This window comes from Emys orbicularis, chromosome 1 (genome assembly GCF_028017835.1).
Source record: "Emys orbicularis isolate rEmyOrb1 chromosome 1, rEmyOrb1.hap1, whole genome shotgun sequence".
NCBI lineage: Eukaryota > Metazoa > Chordata > Testudines > Emydidae > Emys > Emys orbicularis.
Genome location: NC_088683.1, coordinates 253,687,090 through 253,709,645, shown reverse-complemented (window position 1 = coordinate 253,709,645; position 22,556 = coordinate 253,687,090).

The following is a 22,556-nucleotide window of genomic DNA, read 5'->3' as shown; positions in this document are numbered from 1 at the left end:
ATTAGCTTTAATAGCAGGTGCTGGATTGAGGTTTCCTATTGCGAAGACATCATTATTTTTAGTAAATATATTTCATTACATTGACTAGGATACTATGAAGTATTATCATGAATAATTCAAATTAAGCATTGGTTGAAAAATAAATGAACTAAGTACACGTTTGTGATGCATAAATTCTGCTATTTTACTTTATTTGTTCATTTATTCGCTAGGTCACAGGTTCAGTGATTCTTAACAGGTTTGCCAGTCACTAGTGCGAACTAGCAAGGTTCTGCTGTACTTCCTTATGCGCAGGTGTGGAACCACAAACAGAATGCTCCTTTACCCGCACTGCTCCTACACTACATACTGTACTGTTACACTGCAGAGCTGTATATTGAAAAAGCTGAATACGGAATGTATTACTGAAAGCTGAGTGCGGAATGTAAAACTGAGGATTAGAATAATCCTCTATGGCAGTGGTCACCAACCAGTTGATCGCAATCGACTGGTCGATCCTGGAGACTCTCCCAGTCGATCCTGGAGACTCTCCCAGTCAATTGCGATCTCCAGCCGCTAAAAGTCTGGCCGTGTGGTGTAGTGGGGCTGCTGCTAAGGCAGGCTCTCTGCCTGCCCCGACCCCACGCCGCTCCCAGAAGTGTCCAGTGCAGCCTGCCCCCACAGGGGCGGGGGGGGAGGGGGCACGGGTCTTTGCACGCTGCTCCTGCCTGCAGTCACTGCCCCCGCAGCTCCCATTGGGCGGGAACGGGGAACTGCGGCCAATGGGAGCTGCGGGGGCGGTGCCTGCAGAGAGGGGCAGCGCACGGAGCCACGTGTCTCCCCCCTCGCCCCCCAGGGGTCAGGGGCGCATTGGCCCCTTCCGGGAGTGGTGTGGGGCTGGGGCAGGCAGAGAGCCTGCCTTGCTTAGCCCTGCTGTACTGCCGCCCAGGAGCTGCCCAAGATAAGTGCTGCCCAGCGGGAGCCCGCACCAACCCCCAGCCCTGAGCCCCCTCTTGGAGCCTGCACCCCAACCCCCTGACCCAGCCCTGGCCCTCCTGCCGGAGCCAGCACCCCCTCCTGCACCCCAACACTCTGCCCCAGCCCGGAGCCTCCTCCTGCACCCTAACTCCCTCCCAGAGCTTGCACCCTTCACCCCCTCCTTAACCCCAACCCCCTGCCCCAGGCTCAGCCTGGAGCCCCCTCCCACACTCCGAACCCCTCGGCCCCAGCCCAGAGTCCGCACCCCCTCCCGAACCCCAACCCCCTGCCCCAGCCTGGTGAAAGTGAGTGAGGTTGGTAGGGAGCAAGCAATGGGGGAGGGGGGGGAGAAGGAGTGAGCAGGGAAGGGGCGGGGCCTCAGGGAAGGGGCAGGATAGATCCTGGGTTGCACTTAAATTCAAAAAGTGATTTTGTGCATAAAAAGGTTGGAGACCACTGCTTTACACTACCTTACACCCACCACCCCACTCTGCGTAGGGGATGTGACAGGGTCAGGCTAGAATGCCGTATTATTCTAGATTGGGAGAACCCCTCCTGGGGCCACTACCAGATGGCACAATTTGAGCTGCTCTGAGGCTGCTGTAATCTTGCACCAGGGGCTTAATTGGATCCTGGCTAACCTCAGGTCCAAGAGAGATGGGAAGGTGGTGTAATGATATTTCTGTCTCCTCTCCCCACTTGGATCTTCTACCAAGTGCAGTTTAGGTAAACATGAGAATCTGGCCCAGAATTTGACTACAATGCTCGTATATGCAAAATATTTTGTGTACATAATTACTGAAGAATTCCAGGAGAAACTAAGAGCAGGTTGCCCTGAGGGATAAATAATACCAGAGATTCTTTGTGAAAGATCTGCGTTAGCCAATGCAAATTATTGGGCTCAATAAATAGGTAACGAGGTGAAATTTAATGGCCTGAGATATAAAGGAAGTCAGGCTTGGTGATCTAATGGCTCCTTCTGGTCTTAAGCTCTATGAATATATTCATTCCACATATTCATAAAAATAAGTGTATGTTATTTTCTGTAAACTTGGTCTAATAAATTGCACTGCTCAGAACATTCTTGAGCTCCTGCTGCTGTATGAATAAATTTCACAGGTCTTCATCAGTGAGCTTTACATTAAATGTTAATGGCCAAATTTTACCCATGCGCAGCTCGTATTGAATTGAGTGGGAGCCAGATTTCCCCCACGTGAGGGGGAAAGTTTAGTTCATAGGCACAGCATGAGTCCTTTGCTGAAGTCAGAGGGACTCTGCGCCTTGCAATATAAGGGCCTAAACTAGGTGAAAATCTGAGAGGACAAGGCAGATGAGGAAATACCTTTTATTGGACCAACTTCTGTTGGTGAGAGAGACAAGCTCTGTGCAAGCTTGAACTCTTATCTCTCTCACCAACACAAGTTGGTCCAATAAAAAATATTTCTTCACCCGCCTTGTGTCTCCAATATCCTGGGATCAGCACAGCTACAACAACACTGCATACAACAGTGAAAATCTAAAACAGATGGGAGTTAGTGCTGATTCATAGTATTGACCTAGTATACCTATAAATTCTCTCAAGCTTTCCACAGCAGTTTGGAAAAGAAGAGTAAAATCCTCCAGTCAGAAAGATGAGCCAAATAGTGGATATGGACCAGTTTGGATCTCTCTCTTTACTTGTCAGACAGACTTTACAGTGGTGGGGCATTCCAGACTTATGTGGACTTACACTGCTCAGATACCTGGTCATTGTTCATCCAAAATCTGTGGCTAAATATAAGCTGTAGTTTGTATGTCAAATGCCAAACATAGGCTTCATAGTGTATCCTCCTTGCCTGGGCCTAATATTGCCTGATGGACATTTATTCTGAAAAATCAGGGCCACAAAAACTAAACGTGATATATTGAAAAGTAAATTATTCAAGATAATGTTTTTCAAAATCACTGTGTATCATACATAGATTAGAGATCCTGGAGCTCTTCTTCTGGACCCTCTGTCTAGTCATTTTGATTGTACTTGTAAGAAGCTAGACTTCATAGAAGCATGAAAGAGAGGGTTTTTTGGTGGCATGTGCACCTATGTTGGAGGAACTCTGTGTCACTGCATGTATATCCTTAAATTCTACTTAAAGACATCATTGTAGTGCCGTGCACATTGTTGGCACTAAAACAATTTCAAATCCATGCAATGGATAGTATATTTTTGAAGGTAGTTTGGTACTTGAGAAGCATGAAGGACATATAGTCTTCTTACCAGAACAGGTACAGTATGGTCAATGGGCAAGCCTCCCAACACTTGGCTCTGCTGATGTGTTTCAGCTGTGACCATGAAGGACCTTTAGAGGCCAGAGGATAGTTGAGTCTTCATGCTTTTTCAGTTCTTCACCTTCCAGCTAAGAGCTTGTCTACACATGGAGCCATTCAGGAATAAAAAGGCATATTTATTCCAGAATAAGAGTGTCTACGCATGGAGTATTCCACTTTAAATTCACAGCCTACCTTATTCTGGAATAACTTTCATGTGTAGATAAGCCCTTTGATTGCCAAATAATGCTAATCATCGTGGGTTTGAGGCTTTTTTTTTTAATGTGCATTAAGAAATTAACTAAAAACTGACAACACGTTTAGATATTAGATGATTCTTCACTTCATAAGCGGAAAAGAAGTAAACAAAATACTCTTGGTAAATGTATTTGCCTGCTTGCCCCTTGGAAGTATGCTTGGGGGTAGGGGATAACCAAGCAATCAATTTCTGTAAAATCAGTTTTCTTTTAAAGCATTCTTTTCTAGTCTTAATGGTTGAAAATAGAACCTTCCAAATGTGACTGACCATAAAGCAATGAATTGCTGTCTTTTTATTATTTATTTGTATTACTCTAGCATCTTGGAGCCCCACTAATGGACCAGGGACCCTATTGTGTTAGATGCTATACAAGCATAACAAAAAGAGCTTTCTTCCTGACTCAGCAGACAGCTAGCTCCAAGACCTCTGCTGAGGCTCATAGCTTCACTTGCAGAAGATATAATGGATTGGACTGTTCAGTTTCACTCTCCTGTTCTTTAAGAAAGCTATGAGTATTACAGATGTATGAGTTAAGAAAGCTATGAGCATTAACTATCTTTGAAGATACACCGCTACCCTGATATAACGCGACCCAATATAACACGAATTCGGATATAACATGGTAAAGCAGTGCTCCAGGGGGGCAGAGCTGCACACTCTGGTGGATCAAAGCAAGTTCGATGTAATGCGGTTTCACCTATAACGCGGTAAGATTTTTTGGCTCCCAAGGACAGCGTTATATTGAGGTAGAGGTGTAGTAGTATAAAGTGGAATGATTTTAAAACAAATGATGTTAGGAGAGTAGATGGGATTGGCTGCAATTGAAAAGATTATGGTGGTGGACATACTGTAGAAGACAAATAGATGATAGGATGCCAAAGAAAATAATGCAAACATAACCAAGGTCAGTCCAAACTAGAGGCCAACCACCAACTAGATGGTGGGATGCATAGGCCGGGACATGACCACGCTGAACTTAATGGAGGAATATGTCATGGACAAGAATGAATGGTGGTGCGGTACTTGTCTCCGTTTCTGTAAAGATGCTTTGTGAGAAGGAGAAGAATAATTAACAAAGGTAGGCACTGGGGGGTAGATTCACAAAGGGACTTATGTGTTGAGACATTCAGCATCCCAATGCCTAATTTTCAGGTGCCTAGAAACTCACTGAGATTCACAAATCTAGAGTTAGGCACTCAGGCTTCTAATGAAGGGAAGGTGATAGGCACCTAAGAATGGGATTCACAAAAGCCAGCATGCTAGGCAGTTCCCCACCTTAGCTAGCCAATGGGAGATGCCAAGGAGATGGGTGTGTGCTAAGCTCTGCCCCTCTCAGGAAGTTGGGTGCCTAAATCAGGGCTGGAGGGAGGCAACTATCTCTGCTTGGGATTCTCAGCTGTGACCTTTTTTGGAGGAAGAGGACAACCTCACTTACCTGAGAGGTGGCAGATTCCTGTTCAAACCCCTTCTTTCCCTTATCCCAAGTGAGTACCCTAACCACTGGGGTAAAAGTTCTGAGGGAGGTCATCCTCCTTCTTTCCTCCTATGCCCTCAGCCATTTCGTATGGAGTTAGGCATGGTCTGAGCACATTTACCAGACCAGGCCCTGGAGGCAAGTTAGGCGGAGGAATGTCTGTCTTCTCCAAGTACGTGCATTGCATTGGGGCTTAGGCAGGAGATAGGTGTCTGGATGCTGAGAGTGAGGCAGCAGTACATGTTCACAGAGACAGAAATATAGGTGCCTAGGAAACTTTTACAGCGGGGGTAGTCAATAGGCGGACCGTGGGCCATATTTGGACCACCAGACGCTTTTGAACGGACCCTGAAATCTTTTTATTTACTTATTATTACCATTATTATTATTATTATTGTTTTCTCTGGAATCTGGACCTTGACTATACCTTGACCAAGAAATTTGGAACTTGACAAAAAATAATTGATACCCCCGTTTTACAGAATAAAATTTAGGAACCTACAGGATTCAACAGCAGCTGAGCAGGGGGTTTGTGAATACCAGTGGAGCTTAAATCTGTGACTTAAGCATCTAAAGTGGCAGTTAGACATCTACGTTCCTTTGTGAATCTAGCCCTAAGAACTATTCAAGAGAGGAGGACCCAGAAAAGAAGATGGAGGATGGGCAGGCTGGGGCAAGGGTAGAGCAGTGGAAACACCACTTTTAGCATCCAGGAGATCCCTCTATGTGTAAATATGGTAAAGGGACCCCATCCTGTATGGGGATATATGATTTAGGGTGTGTTCCGGGTGAATGCATCATCTGTTTTCTCTCCCCTGAGATGAAGAGGAAGTGCAAGTTGGAGGAGAAGAGGGGAACGTTTGAGGGACAAAGGCAGGCCAGTGTGGAACCTGAGGGAGAGAGTCTGTGAGTAAACTGAGAGAAACTGAGAGTAAGTGGACAGACTGAGTTTTTATCTATATGCTATCTATAGCATATAGATATAGATATATTTATTTATTTAGAGAGTTATATTTAGTTAAGTACATAGTGTGTGTATGTGTATTTGCATCATTTTTTTTTATTATATATATTCTTCAGCTATTTAATGTTACTGTAGGTAGGTGGAATCCAGTTCCATTTGTTCTGGTTTAAATAAAATTCCTGTTATTTTTTTTTTTTTTTTTGGACAACCAGTTGTATTACCGTGGCTACTTTTTATCACAGTGCAACACTCCCCCTCCCCCAGCTCTCTCCTGCCAAGTAATTATTATATCACCACTGTGACGAATCATTACTAAATAAATCTTGGCCGGTGGTTTTGGGATGGGGTGACCCTCAGATATATTTCAAATTATACCACAATAAGCCTACTCTGAGAGGTCTGTTTACAGGAGCCTAAGGGATTGGGTGTGGGAGAGAGAGGAGAAGAGAGCTTCAAATGTATCTAACATCTGCTAGCTGATATGAAGGACAGAATCCCAAGCAGGGCCCAGGGGCAGCATCTGGGAATTGGGGTTGTCTCTGGGTTTGAAGCAAACTGCCCACCAGCTGCGTTTCTTCGCTTCTCCTTCCCCTCATGAGGAAAATGTCTTAAGCAGAATTTGCTTATACTTGTTACTTAAAGGTAATTAGAGAGGAGTGTTCAAGTGAAGTGAATGGTATTTCATAGATCTGCTTATTGGCTGAAAACCAAAAAGACACAGCATTTGAAACACATGCTAACAAATGTTATGTGAATCTGGAGAATTTAACCTGTTGGATAACAGGAGAAGGGGAATATATTCTATGTAAACTGACTAGCTTCTGACTTCAGTCATTATTTAAATTGAGCCTTTCCTCTAGAGCAGGGAACAGCACGCAGCCCGTCAGGGACGGTTTGTTTACCTGCTGCGTCCGCAGGTTCGGCCGATCGCAGCTCCCACTGTCCGTGGTTCGCCACTCCAGGCCAATGGGGGCTGCGGGAAGCAGTGGCCAGCACATCCATCGGCTCACGCCGCTTCCCGCAGCCCCCATTGGCCTGGAACGGTGAACCGTGGCCAGTGGGAGCTGTGATTGGCTGAACCTGTGGACACTGCAGGTAAACAAACCGTCCTGGCCCGCCAGCGGATTTCCCTGATTGGCCGCGTGCCAAAGGTTGCCGATCCCTGCTCTAGAGGTAAAGGCACACAAACAGCCTCTATCAAAAGTTGTTGTTGTTTGTATTAATATAGCTCCTGAGAGCCCTAAATCGCAGAACCAGACCCCACTGTGTTAGGTGCTGTACAAAAACAGAATGAAAAGATGGTCAAAGAGCTTACAATTTAAGGCTTCAGAAGAAATATATTTACTGTTTAACAGATCTTCTGCACTGGCTTATGGATCTAAAAATACGCCCGGGACCTGATTCTGGTCTCAGTTACACTGGTGTAAATCAGGAGTAAATTATAGAATTACTGAGGTGCAAAACTAGTGTGAGAACAGTCAGGACCCTTCTTTTAAATTTCATAGCAAAAATGACCAACCAGGCTAATTTTGCAGCCCAGACAGACTTGCTTACACCAGTTTTTCACCGATATAATGCCATTGTTTTCAAAGGGCCTGATTCTCTACTGCCTTGCATATTCACATGTATGCAAAGTGAATATAAAGTACTAAAAGTTCAGAATGGCAATGTTTTGTATCCCCGGCATGTACATGTAAATGACTAGACAATGTGCAAGGCAGTGAAGAATCAGACTCATAATCTTCATTTAATTTACAAGGTTCCTCACACTGTTTGAATGATGGTAATTCTTAGACCTCCTGCATAGCTGCAAAGTTTCCAAACAGGTAGAATTCATGGCCACATCCAGTAGTTAGCATCAAATTACATACAGCAGAAAAGATCTGTTGATCTAAAGTTGGTCTAAAGTAGTAAATCACTGAGCCATGCACACAACAGTGCCAGAATGGAGAAAATGCATTAATACCACATTATTTTGTTTTATAAAGCCAAACAAAACATCTAGCTAGTGTTGGTTGGCTTGTCATCAGCAATGTTGGCATGTTAAAGTCTGTAGTGTTTTTTAAATATGCAAAAGAAAAATGAATATTTGTCATTCTAGAAAACTTCAATTTTTGATTATATGTCTCTAAAACGGGCCAAATGGATTTTATTCTTTAGTTTGGCAATCTTTCTCCCAGGATGAAATCTTTCATTCCAACTTTCAGCCCAGACAAAGTAAGTTTTGTAGGGAAGATTGTATATGCATATATACATATGTGCATGTGTGTATATAAATAAAACATTAATTATAATGGTGAAGACTCAAATGCTCTATTATAATTCAATAAATTACATTATACAGTTAAAGAAGGATCAATTGACTTTACTTCTTGTATGAATAGTCCTTATGCTGCTAAAGATATGCTTGTGTAAGGCAAGTATTATTTAGCCTAAAGATAGAACTAAGAAATTAGAATCATTTTTACCACACTTCATATTTTAAAAGTTCATTTTAAAAGAAGGTCTTTTTGTCCTTTCTACTACCAATGGAAAATGGCAAGTTTAAATGTGAATATAATTGAAATCCAAGATTTAAAAAAAACCAAAGTGCTACAGTTCATACATTACCGGAGTATACAATAGAGATTTATTCTGTAGGTGTAGAATTTACCATTCTATTCTGACAGTGTAAAGGAAGGAAAAATGTCAAGAGCATTACAGACTTCAAATGGAAAATCAAACTCTTCAAACCATTCCTGCTTAGATATCAGATGTGAGTTTGGGCTAAGTTTATGTAATAATGTTTAAATAACTTTTGGAACCATGATTACTGTGTTCATATGATTGTGAGCATAAACATTTCTCTCTTCCAGGAAGCAATTTAGAGTTTTATTTTGTGCTGCGATAACTGCTGTGTTAAGTTAGAGTAATACAGCAACTACAACCCTTTATAGAGCAAAGAAAAGAAGCCTTTTATTTTAACCTTGCTGAAAGCGAAAAAAAAATGAGCTGTTGCATACTGTGTAGAACTGCGCAAAGACTTTAAACATTTTTTCTTGTGAGTAGTCACTGTGGTTTGTATGATTTGGTGAGACTGCAAATTGTTCATCCTGTCAAGCTTAAAACAAACAGACTCAAAACACTTCCTTTCTTTTGTTAAATTATGTGTTTCTGCAGAAACACATATCTAAAGCTATCCCTAAAAAAAATATGCTGGTTGAGTATTTTCCTTCTATTGAATGGGCCATTTATTTCCCTCCCTCTATATTTCTAGCTGCAATGCTATAGAAGATTCCTGCAGTCATGCTTGGTTAAACCTGAGGTCAGAATACAGGAGCATGCTGCTTTGAACTGCGGTTTTGCAGGAGAAAAGAAATTCATTCACTTCTCTAAATTGAAAGGAGTGGGCAGGGGGAATCAGTTCCACAGAAAATCAGAGAGGATTGAAAATGGGTACAGTTTTCTGCTTGTGCTCGAAATGATTGGTCACACTGTGCCAATGCACTTGTGTTTTAGAATTTCCTCTCTCATCAACAGTTACTACTGTGTGTCAAATAACACCCCTATGGAGGCTTATGATAAAAATATGCATTCCGTTTCAAATACAGACCAACAAGTCCATCACAGAACTCAGAGCAAGGAAGAAATCTGATTTAATAGAATAGTAGAAATAAAAGGGGCATACTTTACCCACCAGGCCCAATGATTTCTCCCTTCCTCATACATCTGGGCTGTGGGGATGTCATAACTGTAAAGGGAAGGGTAACAGCTCTCCTGTGTACAGTACTATAAAATCCCTCCTGGCCAGAGACTCCAAAATCCTTTTACCTGTAAAGGGTTAAGAAGCTCGGGTAACCTGGCTGACACCTGACCCAAAGGACCAATAAGGGGACAAGATACTTTCAAATCTTGGGGGGGAAAGGCTTTTGTTTGTGCTCTTTGTTTGGTTGTTGTTCGCTCTTGGGACTGAGAGGGACCAGACATCAATCCAGGTTCTCCACATCTTTCTAAACAAGTCTCTCCTATTTCAAACTTGTAAGTAAACAGCCAGGCAAGGCGTATTAGTTTTCCTTTGTTTTCTTAACTTGTAAATGTACCTTTTACTAGAGTGTTTATCTCTGTTTGCTGTACTTTGAACCTGAGGCTAGAGGGGGGTCCTCTGAGCTCTTTAAGTTTGATTACCCTGTAAAGTTACCTTTACCTTTTTCTTTAATTAAAAGCCTTCTTTTTAAGAACCTGATTGGTTTTTCCTTGTTTTTAGATCCAAGGGGGTTGGATCTGTATTCACCAGGAGTTGGTGAAAGGAAGGAGGGGATGGTCAATTTCTCCTTGTTTTAAGATCCAAGGGGTTTGGATCTGTATTCACCAGGAGTTGGTGGGAGAAAGGAGGGGGATGGTTAATTTCTCCTTGTCTTAAGATCCAAGGGGTTTGGATCTGTATTCACCAGGGAATTGGTGAAAGGTTTCTCAAGGCTTCCCAGGGAAGGGAATTAGCTTTGGGAATGGTGGCAGCGGACCAGATCTAAGCTGGTAGTTAAGCTTAGAAGTCTTCATGCAGGCCCCCACATTTGTACCCTAAAGTTCAAAGTGGGGAAGCAGCCTTGACATGGTGGCATAGCGGTGGGATATCATTTTAAACCCAAAAGCCAGTAAGATTTTTTTTTCCTTCTAGCTGCTTGGAAAGCAGAGCTGAAGGTAGATGCATATCTTATCTCTCCTTGCCTGAAGGCAGAGGTGTTTTTAACAAGGGCCTTTGTTAAGAGAAGGGTTCAATCAATGAGCAAACTGGTAAAAGGAATTTACAAGCTGAATTGTTTTTTTTTCTTTTTACATCCTCGGGAGTAGCTAGTTAGAAAGTCTCTGTTAACTCAGCAGCAGCCTGAGCTGAGTGTATCCCAGTTTCAGCCAACTGCAGAGGGGTGTGACACAGCACAAGAAAACAGGGAAATGACTACAAAAGAAGAAAAAGCCAAAGAGGAGGCCCACAAGAGAGCTATGGAGCTGAAAGAAAAAGAGATAGAGCTAAGAGAAAGAGAAGAGAAAGCCAAAGAGGGGGCCCACAAGAGAGAGATGGAGCTGAGAGAAAGAGAAGAAAAAGCCAAAGAGGGGGCCCACAAGAGAGAGATGGAGCTGAGAGAAAGAGAAGAAAAAGCCAAAGAGGAGGCCCACAAGAGAGAGATGGAGCTGAAAGAAAAAGAGATGGAGGAGAGAGAAAAAGAAAGGAAGCATGAACTGGAAGTAGCAAGGGCTAGGCCGGATACACCAGCCAATCCTAGCAACTCCTCTCCAGGTACCACTTCCCATCCCAGAAAATTCCCCACCTACAAGGCAGGCGATGATACTGAGGCCTTCTTAGAAAATTTTGAAAGGGCCTGCCTTGGATACAGCATCACTCCAGACCAGTACATGGTAGAGCTGAGGCCGCAGCTCAGTGGACCCTTAGCAGAGGTGGCGGCTGAAATGCCTAAGGAACACATGAACAGTTATGAACTTTTTAAAAACAAGGCCAGACTCAGAATGGGGCTAACACCCGAGCATGCCCGTCGGCGGTTCAGAGCCCTAAGGTGGAAACCAGACGTGTCATTTACCCGGCATGCCTACCACATTGACAAAAATTGTGATGCCTGGGTATCAGGAGCAAATGTTAAATCTCTGGAAGATCTGGTTTCCCTAGTAAAAATGGAGCAGTTTTTAGAGGGTGTTCCTGAGGAAATAGAAAGGTACATCCTAGATAGGAAGCCCAAAACTGTAACCGAGGCGGGGGAGATTGGAGCCAAATGGGTGGAGGTGGCAGAAAAGAAAAAAACTAGTAGCAGTTGGAGCGAATATCAGAAGGGGCAAACCGAAACCAAACCTTACCACCGGGGACAACCCAAGGCCCCACCCCAGGGAACCCCCAGACGCCTTCTCACCCCACCCCACCAGTCTCCCTCAACCAACATTGCCCCGGTGATACCTTAGCAGGGCGATGTTTTAAATGTAATGAACTGGCACATATAAAGGCTCACTGCCCCAAGAACCCCAACCGATTACAGTTCATTACACCACAATCACACCAAAGATCCCCAGACCCAGATGCCTCTCTCATACCCTCGGAGCGAAGGGAAACCTTAAGAGTGGGCGGAAAGAAGGTTATCGCTTGGAGGGACACTGGGGCACAAGTGTCAACTATCCACCAATCCCTAGTGGACCCCAAACTCATCAACCCGGAGGCTCCAGTGACAATTCAACCCTTTGTGTCACAGTCTGTAACCTTGCCTACAGCCAAGTTGCATGTCCAATACAAGGGCTGGTCAGGAATGTGGACTTTTGCAGTCTATGGCAATTATCCCATTCCCATGCTGCTGGGGGAAGACTTGGCCAACCATGTGAAGCTAGCCAAGAGGGTGGGAATAGTCACCCGCAGCCAGGCTAAGCAAGCTTTCACCTCCATCCCTGTTCCTGAGCCGTCCACCAGGGCCCCATCTGTGTTACCAGAGACCCAAACAAAGGTGGTGGAACCGGATCCCCTGCCAACGACTGCAACAGCCGTAGTGGATCCAATCCCAGAGACCCAGCCAAAGCCAGTCCCAGAACCGGAACTGGCAACGCAACCAGCACCAGAACCATTGCCAGCACTGAGTCCAGCGCTTGCAAGCCCGTCTACAACTCCAATGCCAGAGGGCACCAGCGAGCCTGAACTGGCGGGAGCAGCAGATAACCCTACCCAAGAGGCTCAGCCAGAGCCTGAAATACCACATAGTGCACCAGCGGACAGCGGTTCACAGTCAATGGAAACAGCCCCAGCACCTGCATCGCTTCCAGAGGGACCAAGCCCCAGTCCACAGTCCAAGGAGGAACTGATGTCTCCAGCATCAAGGGAACAGTTCCAGGCCGAGCAGGAAGCAGATGACAGCCATCAGAAAGCTTGGGCGGCGGCGCGGAGCACCCCACCGCCTCTCAGCTCTTCTAACCGATCCCGGTTTGTTGTAGAACAAGGACTTTTATACAAGGAGACTCTTTCTGGTGGACACCAGGAAGACTGGCATCCTCAAAGACAGTTGGTAGTTCCCACTAAGTATCGGGTAAAGCTCTTGAGCTTAGCCCATGATCATCCCAGTGGCCATTCTGGGGTGAACAGAACCAAAGACCGGTTGGGGAAGTCCTTCCACTGGGAGGGAATGGGCAAGGACGTTGCTAATTATGTCCGGTCTTGTGAGGTGTGCCAACGAGTGGGAAAGCCCCAAGACCAGGTTAAAGCCCCTCTCCAGCCACTACCCATAATTGAGGTCCCATTTCAGCGAGTAGCTGTGGATATTCTGGGTCCTTTCCCAAAGAAGACACCCAGAGGAAAGCAGTACGTACTGACTTTCATGGATTTTGCTACCCGATGGCCGGAAGCAGTACCCTTAAGCAACACCAGGGCTAAAAGTGTGTGCCAGGCATTAGCAGACATTTTTGCCAGGGTAGGGTGGCCCTCCGACATCCTTACAGATTCGGGAACTAATTTCCTGGCAGGGACCATAAAAAACCTGTGGGAAGCTCATGGGGTGAATCACTTGGTTGCCACCCCTTTCCACCATCAAACCAATGGCCTGGTGGAGAGGTTTAATGGAACTTTGGGGGCCATGATACATAAATTCGTAAATGAACTCCAATGATTGGGACCTAGTGTTGCAGCAGTTGCTTTTTGCCTACAGGGCTGTACCACATCCCAGTTTAGGGTTTTCACCATTTGAACTTGTGTATGGCCGCGAGGTTAAGGGGTCATTACAGTTGGTGAAGCAGCAATGGGAGGGGTTTACGCCTTCTCCAGGAACTAACATTCTAGATTTTGTAAGCAACCTACGAAGCACCCTCCGACACTCTTTAGCCCTTGCTAAAGAAAACCTAAAGGATGCTCAGGAAGAGCAAAAGGCCTGGTATGATAAACATTCCAGAGAACGGTCCTTCAAAGTAGGAGACCAAGTCATGGTCTTAAAGGCGCTCCAGGCCCATAAAATGGAAGCGTCGTGGGAAGGACCATTCACGGTCCAGGAGCGCCTAGGAGCTGTTAACTATCTCATAGCCTCCCCCACCTCCAACATAAAGCCTAAGGTATACCATGTTAATTCTCTTAAGCCCTTTTATTCCAGAGAATTAAACGTTTGCCAGTTTACAGCCCAGGAAACCGATGACACGGAGTGGCCTGAAGGTGTCTACTATGAAGGAAAAAGGGATGGTGGCGTGGAAGAGGTGAACCTCTCCACGACCCTTGGACGTCTGCAGCGACAGCAGATCAAGGAGCTGTGCACAAGCTTTGCACCAATTTTCTCAGCCACTCCAGGACGGACCGAACGGGCATACCACTCCATTGACACAGGTAATGCTCACCCAATTAGAACCCCACCCTACCGGGAGTCACCTCATGCCCAAACTGCTATACAAAGGGAGATCCAGGACATGCTACAGATGGGTATAATCCGCCCCTCTAACAGTGCATGGGCATCTCCAGTGGTTCTAGTTCCCAAACCAGATGGGGAAATACGCTTTTGCGTGGACTACCATAAGCTAAATGCTGTAACTCATCCTGACAACTATCCAATGCCACGCACAGATGAGCTATTGGAAAAATTGGGACATGCCCAATTCATCTCTACTTTAGACTTAACAAAAGGGTACTGGCAAGTACCACTAGATGAACCCGCTAAGGAAAGGTCAGCCTTCGTCACCCAGGCAGGGGTGTATGAATTCAATGTACTCCCTTTCGGGTTGCGAAATGCACCTGCCACCTTCCAAAGACTTGTAGATGGTCTCCTAGCGGGATTGGGAGAATCTGCAGTTGCCTACCTCGATGATGTGGCCATTTTTTCTGATTCATGGACAGAACACCTGGAGCACCTAGAAAAAGTCTTCGAGCGCATCCGGCAGGCAGGACTAACTGTTAAGGCTAAAAAGTGTCAAATAGGCCAAAACAGAGTGACGTACCTGGGGCACCAGGTGGGTCAAGGAACTATAAATCCCCTACAGGCCAAAGTGGAGGCTAGCCAAAAGTGGCCGGTTCCAAAGTCAAAGAAACAGGTCCAATCCTTCTTAGGCTTGGCCGGATATTATAGGCGATTTGTACCACACTACAGCCAAATCGCCGCCCCGCTGACAGACCTAACCAGAAAGAAACAGCCAAATGCAGTTCAGTGGACTGATGAGTGTCAAAAGGCCTTTCACCAGCTTAAGGCGACGCTCATGTCTGACCCTGTGCTAAGGGCCCCAGACTTTGACAAACCGTTCCTAGTAACCACACATGCGTCCGGGCGGGGCGTGGGAGCAGTTTTAATGCAGGAAGGACCGGATCAAGAATTCCATCCTGTCGTGTTTCTCAGCAAGAAACTGTCTGAGAGGGAAAGCCACTGGTCAATCAGCGAAAAGGAATGCAACGCCATTGTGTACGCGCTGGAAAAGCTACGCCCATATGTTTGGGGACGGCGTTTCCAACTACAAACAGACCATGCTGCGCTACAGTGGCTTCATACCGCCAAGGGGAATAACAAAAAACTTCTTCGGTGAAGTTTAGCTCTCCAAGATTTTGATTTTAAAATACAACACATTTCAGGAGCTTCTAACAAAGTGGCTGATGCACTCTCCCGGGAAAGTTTCCCAGAGTCAACTGGTTAAAAATTGTTCTTGGAATGGAACATATTGTTAGTTTTTATATAATCAGTAGTATGTCTAAAGGTACATGTGTCTTATTAACTCTGTTTTCTCCTAGAGCTCCAGGAAGAAATCACAGCCAGTGTGGAACCGGACGTCCAACACTATCTGTGATTTGGGGGGCGTGTCATAACTATAAAGGGAAGGGTAACAGCTCTCCTGTGTACAGTACTATAAAATCCCTCCTGGCCAGAGACTCCAAAATCCTTTTACCTGTAAAGGGTTAAGAAGCTCGGGTAACCTGGCTGACACCTGACCCAAAGGACCAATAAGGGGACAAGATACTTTCAAATCTTGGGGGGGGGGGAAGGCTTTTGTTTGTGCTCTTTGTTTGGTTGTTGTTCGCTCTCGGGACTGAGAGGGACCAGACATCAATCCAGGTTCTCCACATCTTTCTAAACAAGTCTCTCCTATTTCAAACTTGTAAGTAAACAGCCAGGCAAGGCGTATTAGTTTTCCTTTGTTTTCTCAACTTGTAAATGTACCTTTTACTAGAGTGTTTATCTCTGTTTGCTGTACTTTGAACCTGAGGCTAGAGGGAGGTCCTCTGAGCTCTTTAAGTTTGATTACCCTGTAAAGTTATTTTCCATACGGATTTTACAGAGATGATTTTTACCTTTTTCTTTAATTAAAAGCCTTCTTTTTAAGAACCTGATTGATTTTTCCTTGTTTTTAGATCCAAGGGGGTTGGATCTGTATTCACCAGGAGTTGGTGAAAGGAAGGAGGGGGTATGGTCAATTTCTCCTTGTCTTAAGATCCAAGGGGTTTGGATCTGTATTCACCAGGGAATTGGTGAAAGGTTTCTCAAGGCTTCCCAGGGAAGGGAATTAGCTTTGGGAATGGTGGCAGCAGACCAGATCTAAGCTGGTAGTTAAGCTTAGAAGTCTTCATGCAGGCCCCCACATTTGTACCCTAAAGTTCAAAGTGGGGAAGCAGCCTTGACAGGGGACCAGTGAAGCACCTCCTTGGGATTGAGCCAGCCCTTTGGGAGTGGCAGGGAGACACACTGCTAGGGTCTTGCGGTTCACCCAGATTGTAATGTGGGGATTCCTTTTCCATTGGCCTAAGGCATCAGTGGCCTCCTTCTGACAAATGACATAAGCTAAAGAAAAGCAGAGTAGGTCACACATGGGTGAAGTCAGCCCTGCTCCAGAGCAGCAGGAACTCCCCCAGTGCAACTGGTGCTGGCACCACTAGGACAGGAAGAAGCCCAGCCGAGATGCATCATGTCCCTCTCCCATCCCCAGTTGTCACAGTTTCTGGATGTTGGATGTTGTTAAAAAAAAAAACAAAAAAACCCAACTGAAACTGGGGACACTTTGTCTCATTGGCTGCCTGTTTGCCCTGCACTGTCACAGTCTCTCTGCCACCAGCTTCTCTCCCCCTGCCCTCTGTGCTGTTCTCTGGCCCAGGGGTTCTCAAACTTGATTGCACCACAACCCCCTTCTGACAACAAAAATTATTATATGACCCCAGGAGGGGGGACCGAGACCTGAGCCTGCCCAAGTCCGCCGCCCCGGGCGGGGGGCCCAAAGCCCAAGGACTTCAGCCCCAGGCAAGGGGCCTGTAACCTGAGCCCTGCCACCTAGGGCTGAAGCCCTCTGGCTTCGGCCCCAGCCCTGAGCGATGGGGCTCTGGCTTCGGCCCCGGCCCCAGCCCTGGCCCTGGGCGGTGGAGCTTGAGCTTCGATCCTGGGTCCCAGCAAGTCTAATGCCAGCCTTGGCGACCCCATTAAAATGGGGTCCCGACCTACTGTGGGGTCCCGACCCACAGTTTGAGAACCGCTGCTCTAGCCCTTCCTTCCTTCTGTCCTCTCTCTGACCCTCAATATCCCCTTTCCTTCCTCTTTTCCTATTCCTTTCATCTGTGTTCCCTCCTTCCTGCCATTCCCTCTCACTTTAACGTGGCCCCTCTCAATAAAAAGAATAATATAACTGAATAAATAGAAGAAGAGCTAACAAAGCACAGGCCCATCAACACGATTGCTTTACTTGTATGTTTCGCCCTTATCCCCACCCTTTGTTTAGTTTGCCTTTTGGGTTTATGATCTTTGGGGCAGGGACTGTGCGTGCACATAGATGATTAGGTATGTACAGCTTCTGGCTCAATGGGACCCTGATGCTAATCAGAGCTGTTGGGCACTATTACACTATAAATAATAAACGTTAACAATAATCTCTGTTTCAATTCATGATAGGCGAAGGGAAATAAAAAATGTTGGATTAGAGCAAATTGAAACAAAATAACATGCTACTTTAGGGTCTGAGATCAGTGAGACTGGACTGTTTATGTGTAAAGACTACTCACATGAGTGAGAGTTGCAGGTTTGAGCCCTTACCAGGTACGGTTGTGACAAGCTGAGAAATGGATCTCTTTCAGGACTACGTAACACAGTGTGGTAATGCTGAAGTTCATTCTGAAGATTTCTAGAGATAACTGACACTTTCAGCGGCTGTATATTGCTAACACGTACTGATAATTTCTGTTGCTTAGACGAATAACATGCTGTTTTCTAGAAACATCAGTAGGTACTATTATATACTGTATAATGTTTTCCAGGAAACCTGTTTGAAATGAGGATTATCTATATAATATCTCGGCTGATTTTTGGCCCTTCTCTGTATTCTTTGTACTGCTGTGGCATCAGAAAGGGGATGGAAAGCTGGTTTAAACAGCTAGTTGGGGATTCTCCCTGTGGAACCCAGGCTCTGTGTCACCTGTTCCTGGCTTTCTCAGTGTAGAAGGCATATTGGGGCTGTGGCCAGGACATATTATGCTGTGGCCACTCCCTCTAGGGAATCACTACCAGCTGGTGGAACTTAAAGCCCTGTCAAGCCTGCTCTAAGTTCTACTAAGTTGCACCAAGGGCTGATTGGCTTTCTGCTGCCTGGGTGGCATGTATATGTATGTAAAGGTTGCATACCATCACCTTTGTTCTTTTATCCGTAGGTGAGCCATCTAGAGCTCTCGCATACTTGACATAGCCCTTCATTATGTCACCACAACTGGAATGGGACTGTAAATAGTTTATGAAAGATGGAGAGGTCGTCTGTCCCTGGTTGAGCCCACAGTTAGAAAAGGAAACTTAGGAAAGGAAAGGAAATCCTGGCCCCATTGATTTCAATGGGAGTTTTCTCATTTATTTCAGCAGGGGCCAGGATTTCACCCTTGATGTTTAATATTAGTGAGAATCAGATGTGGCTGTTATGGAGATTATGAAAGTGAGTGCTGGTGGTTGTGATAGATGGGGCTGCTTGACATTTTAGCTGGCAGATGGGGTCACTCTGCAGCACTGTTCCCTCTGTTCCTAGATCTGCTGAAGAGCATTCCATATAGCTGGGGATCCACACATGGGGCGAAGGATGGGAGTGTCACATGTATTTTCCCCCTGCCAGCCCAGGCTACGTTAGCGTCTAAGTTGAGTAGTCTCTGCCCTGTGGAGTTCATTTGATGAAGCTCCAGGAACAGTGATGGTAGAGAAGTTCCTGGCAGCTTGGCTCCAATGCCAACTACCTGTAGGGAGGTGGTAAAGGGTGAGCGGGTATCAGAAGCATAAAGCCTCCATGTGAATGGTTCTGGTCTCCACTGAAACCCCGGGGTTTATGCAGCCAAGTCCCCCTGTCCTGCAGAATAATCTAGGAAATGATCCTCAACAGAAACCTCACTGAGATTTTCTCCAGCTCGTACTGTTGCCAACTCTAGTGACTTTACTGCAATTCCCACAATATTTGGTGATTTTCTTAAAGTCCCAGCTGCCAGAATCAGAGAATAGCTTGAAATCATGAACCTTATAGATGCCCAAGCGCCAGAAGGCAACACCCCTCCCCCCCAAAAATTATTATTTTTAAAAGTTCATTATTTTTAAGTCAGTCTAATAACTTTTGGGAGCCTGATTCATGATTATTGAAAGCTTGGAGTTGGTAATATTGCCCATCTCTCTTCCCCCCTTAGGTGTTCCCTGGGAGGGGGCAATCTGATGCAAAGCACACAAAGTAACGTTATAGATATATTAGCACTGCATTATTTAGATGACCCTGCAGAAACAAAAAGGAACTGTTTTTCATTGCCACAAGAAATACTGAATACAGTTGACTTATCTGGCAAATAATGATTAAAGATACTAACAAGAAAGCTGTCCAAGAGCAATTCATTAATTAGAAGGCCTAATTATAGCCAATAGACAAGTTCCTTTGCCATAAACAAACCAATATATATTTTTGGCAGACACCATCCCCAGGGGTCTGTCAGTTTTTCTACCTACTGTACAGGCCTGTGCAGCAACCGTGAGAATGCTAAAAATAATTTGGCACCTCCCTCACAAAAGTGTGTGTGTGTGTTTCTCTACCCTAGAAATGCAGCCTCCAGCTGTCTTGACTCATGCCAGAGGTTTCTTAATACCATGGAATTAGCTGACTAAAGAAGCACGTCCTGTCTACTCAGGCTACGTAAGGGTTCCATGAAATAAACTCTAGTCTGATTTCCAGCACCCTGGGAATGTCTGCCTGCAACTAACATTCAGTATCCCAAATAACCCCAAGGTGACCTGCTCTTTGTAAAACTGCAGCCAAGAAAAACCCTGTTTAACATAACAGTGCAAAACTTAGAACATCAACTTGAACCATGCCGACCTCTTAGCTGCTGGGGTCTATGCAGATTAATTTAACAATAGGCAACCTTGAAAGGGAGGAATGTTCCAAAGAGATCTCCTTCACCCATCTCTTCTCCTTTAATAAATAGTCAGGAGGCCTGGCTTAGAAAAACTGACAGTGCCCCTTGTTAGGAAACAATGGGAGTTACAGCAGAGAGGCAGCACACCAGTAATTTGAATCTTAGCAGAACAAAGTTACACCTCCCATAGACTGATGCTTTCATTGGAAAAATTTTGATTGAGAATTAGGGTCATTTTCTGGAAATTTAAAAAATAGACATGGTTTTGCCTTTTGTTGTCCATACATTGTTAGTATTTTATTAAATAAATAAATGACCCCCTGACCTGAGATATAGTTTCAACTGGCTTTCATGCAAGCAAACTGGCTAAAGACAAAAACTTTCCAGATGGGAGTTGGAGCTTAGACATGAGCTAATGCTTAGACATGCCCACCACTCAGGAGAGATGCAGCAAGATAAGATCTTGAGCTACAGGGGTGCCAAAGGGAGACACTTACCTTTGCTGAAGAAGAAACTATCTTACCTTCTAACTACATTCTCCATTGTAAAAAGAACAGGAGTACTTGTGGCACCTTAGAGACTAACAAATTTATTTGAGCATAAGCTTTCGTGGGCTACATCCCACCTCTTCGGATGCATAGAATGGAACATATATTGAGGAGATATATATACACACACATACAGAGAGCATGAACAGGTGGAAGTTGTCTTACCAACTCTGAGAGGCCAATTAAGTAAGAGAAAAAAAACTTTTGAAGTGATAATCAAGATAATCTTTTATTGGACCAATTTCCACTGGTGAGACAAATGTTTGACCTTAAACAGAGCTCCCAGACTGGAAGAAAATCTCATTTAAGTATGCCTTAAAGCTTGTCTCTTTCACCAAAGTTGGACCAATAAAAGACATTAGCTCACCAACCGTTTCTCTCTCTAATATTCTGGGACCAACACTGCAAACATGAAATGTATACACAGCTAGAGGAACACCTGAGTGAGCAAAGGGTAACTCATCATGTGTGCTGTCCGGAAGGCAGTCGTTGAAAAGTGGAGGGTGGATGGAAACCAGCAGGGAAAATGATAAAAAGGGATGAGAGTGGTTCAGACAGGCAAAGAATGCTGATTAACAAATGCAAATCATTTGAACACTGAGTGGGCCGGTTAGAATAACTTCAGTGCAGATCTAAGTTACACAACAATCATATTGTAAGCAGTCTCCTGACAGAAATAGCCTTGAGACTTTTAAAACGGGAAACAGCACTCATGAGACTTGTCTTGCACCGACAAAGTGGGGGGAAGGAAATGGGTCAGTTTGCCTAATAGGTATTTTTCCAGGTGTTTTATATAACCCAAGCTGAGTGTATGCGGAGCATGGGAATTATGTGTTCACTGTTACACTGATGAATTTCTTCCGTGTATTAGAAGTAAGTTTGTTTGCAGTGAAACTTGGCCATTCAGCTGTGACACTGTGATATTGTGCCTCTACTTGGACATTTGTAAGGCCTCAAGTCAGCTGCTCTTCTGCTGCTCGAGGCTTTGCCTAGACTAGAAAAATAGGAAATAGCTTTGCTGCACAGTTAAGTTGGGTGATTGGCACCCCCGGGTCTTAGCATCTGCAAAGCCCCACTTGCATTACTGCATCCTCCCCATGTGTGTCTGGATGTATGGGCTGATCCTCTGCTCCACCCTGCCATAATATGCTCTTCTGTTGCTGGTCAGCTGAGTGGTAAAGAACGTCCCAATGTCTGTGACGAGCCATCAGCCCTGCAGTGTATTTTCCTTGGAGTAAAGTCCTGTCACTCAGATTTTACTTCATTTTTCCAGGATTTTGTCCCTAAAACTCCTCCACAATCCCAGCGTTGTGGGTAAAGTGCAAATTTCCAAGTCTATACCTGTTTGTTTTTTTTAAAGTCTATTACTGTCCTTGAGCTGTATATTTAGTGGCTTGTCCCATCAGTTCTATCTTTTAGAAATAGGCTAACTCTTGGCATCCCATCTTGGCATACAAAAATCCACTCTGTTCCTTCCACTAATACTACAGAATGTGTCGTACAGGGGATGTGAAAAAGACAGTTGTTTTGCATATAAAGAACCTGATATTCTGCTGGACTACACTGGTTTTAAAGCCATTGGGCCAGATCAGATGGTGCAATGAAGCAACACCAATTTACACCAGCTGAGGAAAATTTCAGTGGAGATACATCAGTGTAAAACCGGTGCAACATTGGATAATCAGGCTATAGAAGTAGTAGTATAAGCATGAGATGACAAAGCTGAAATAGAC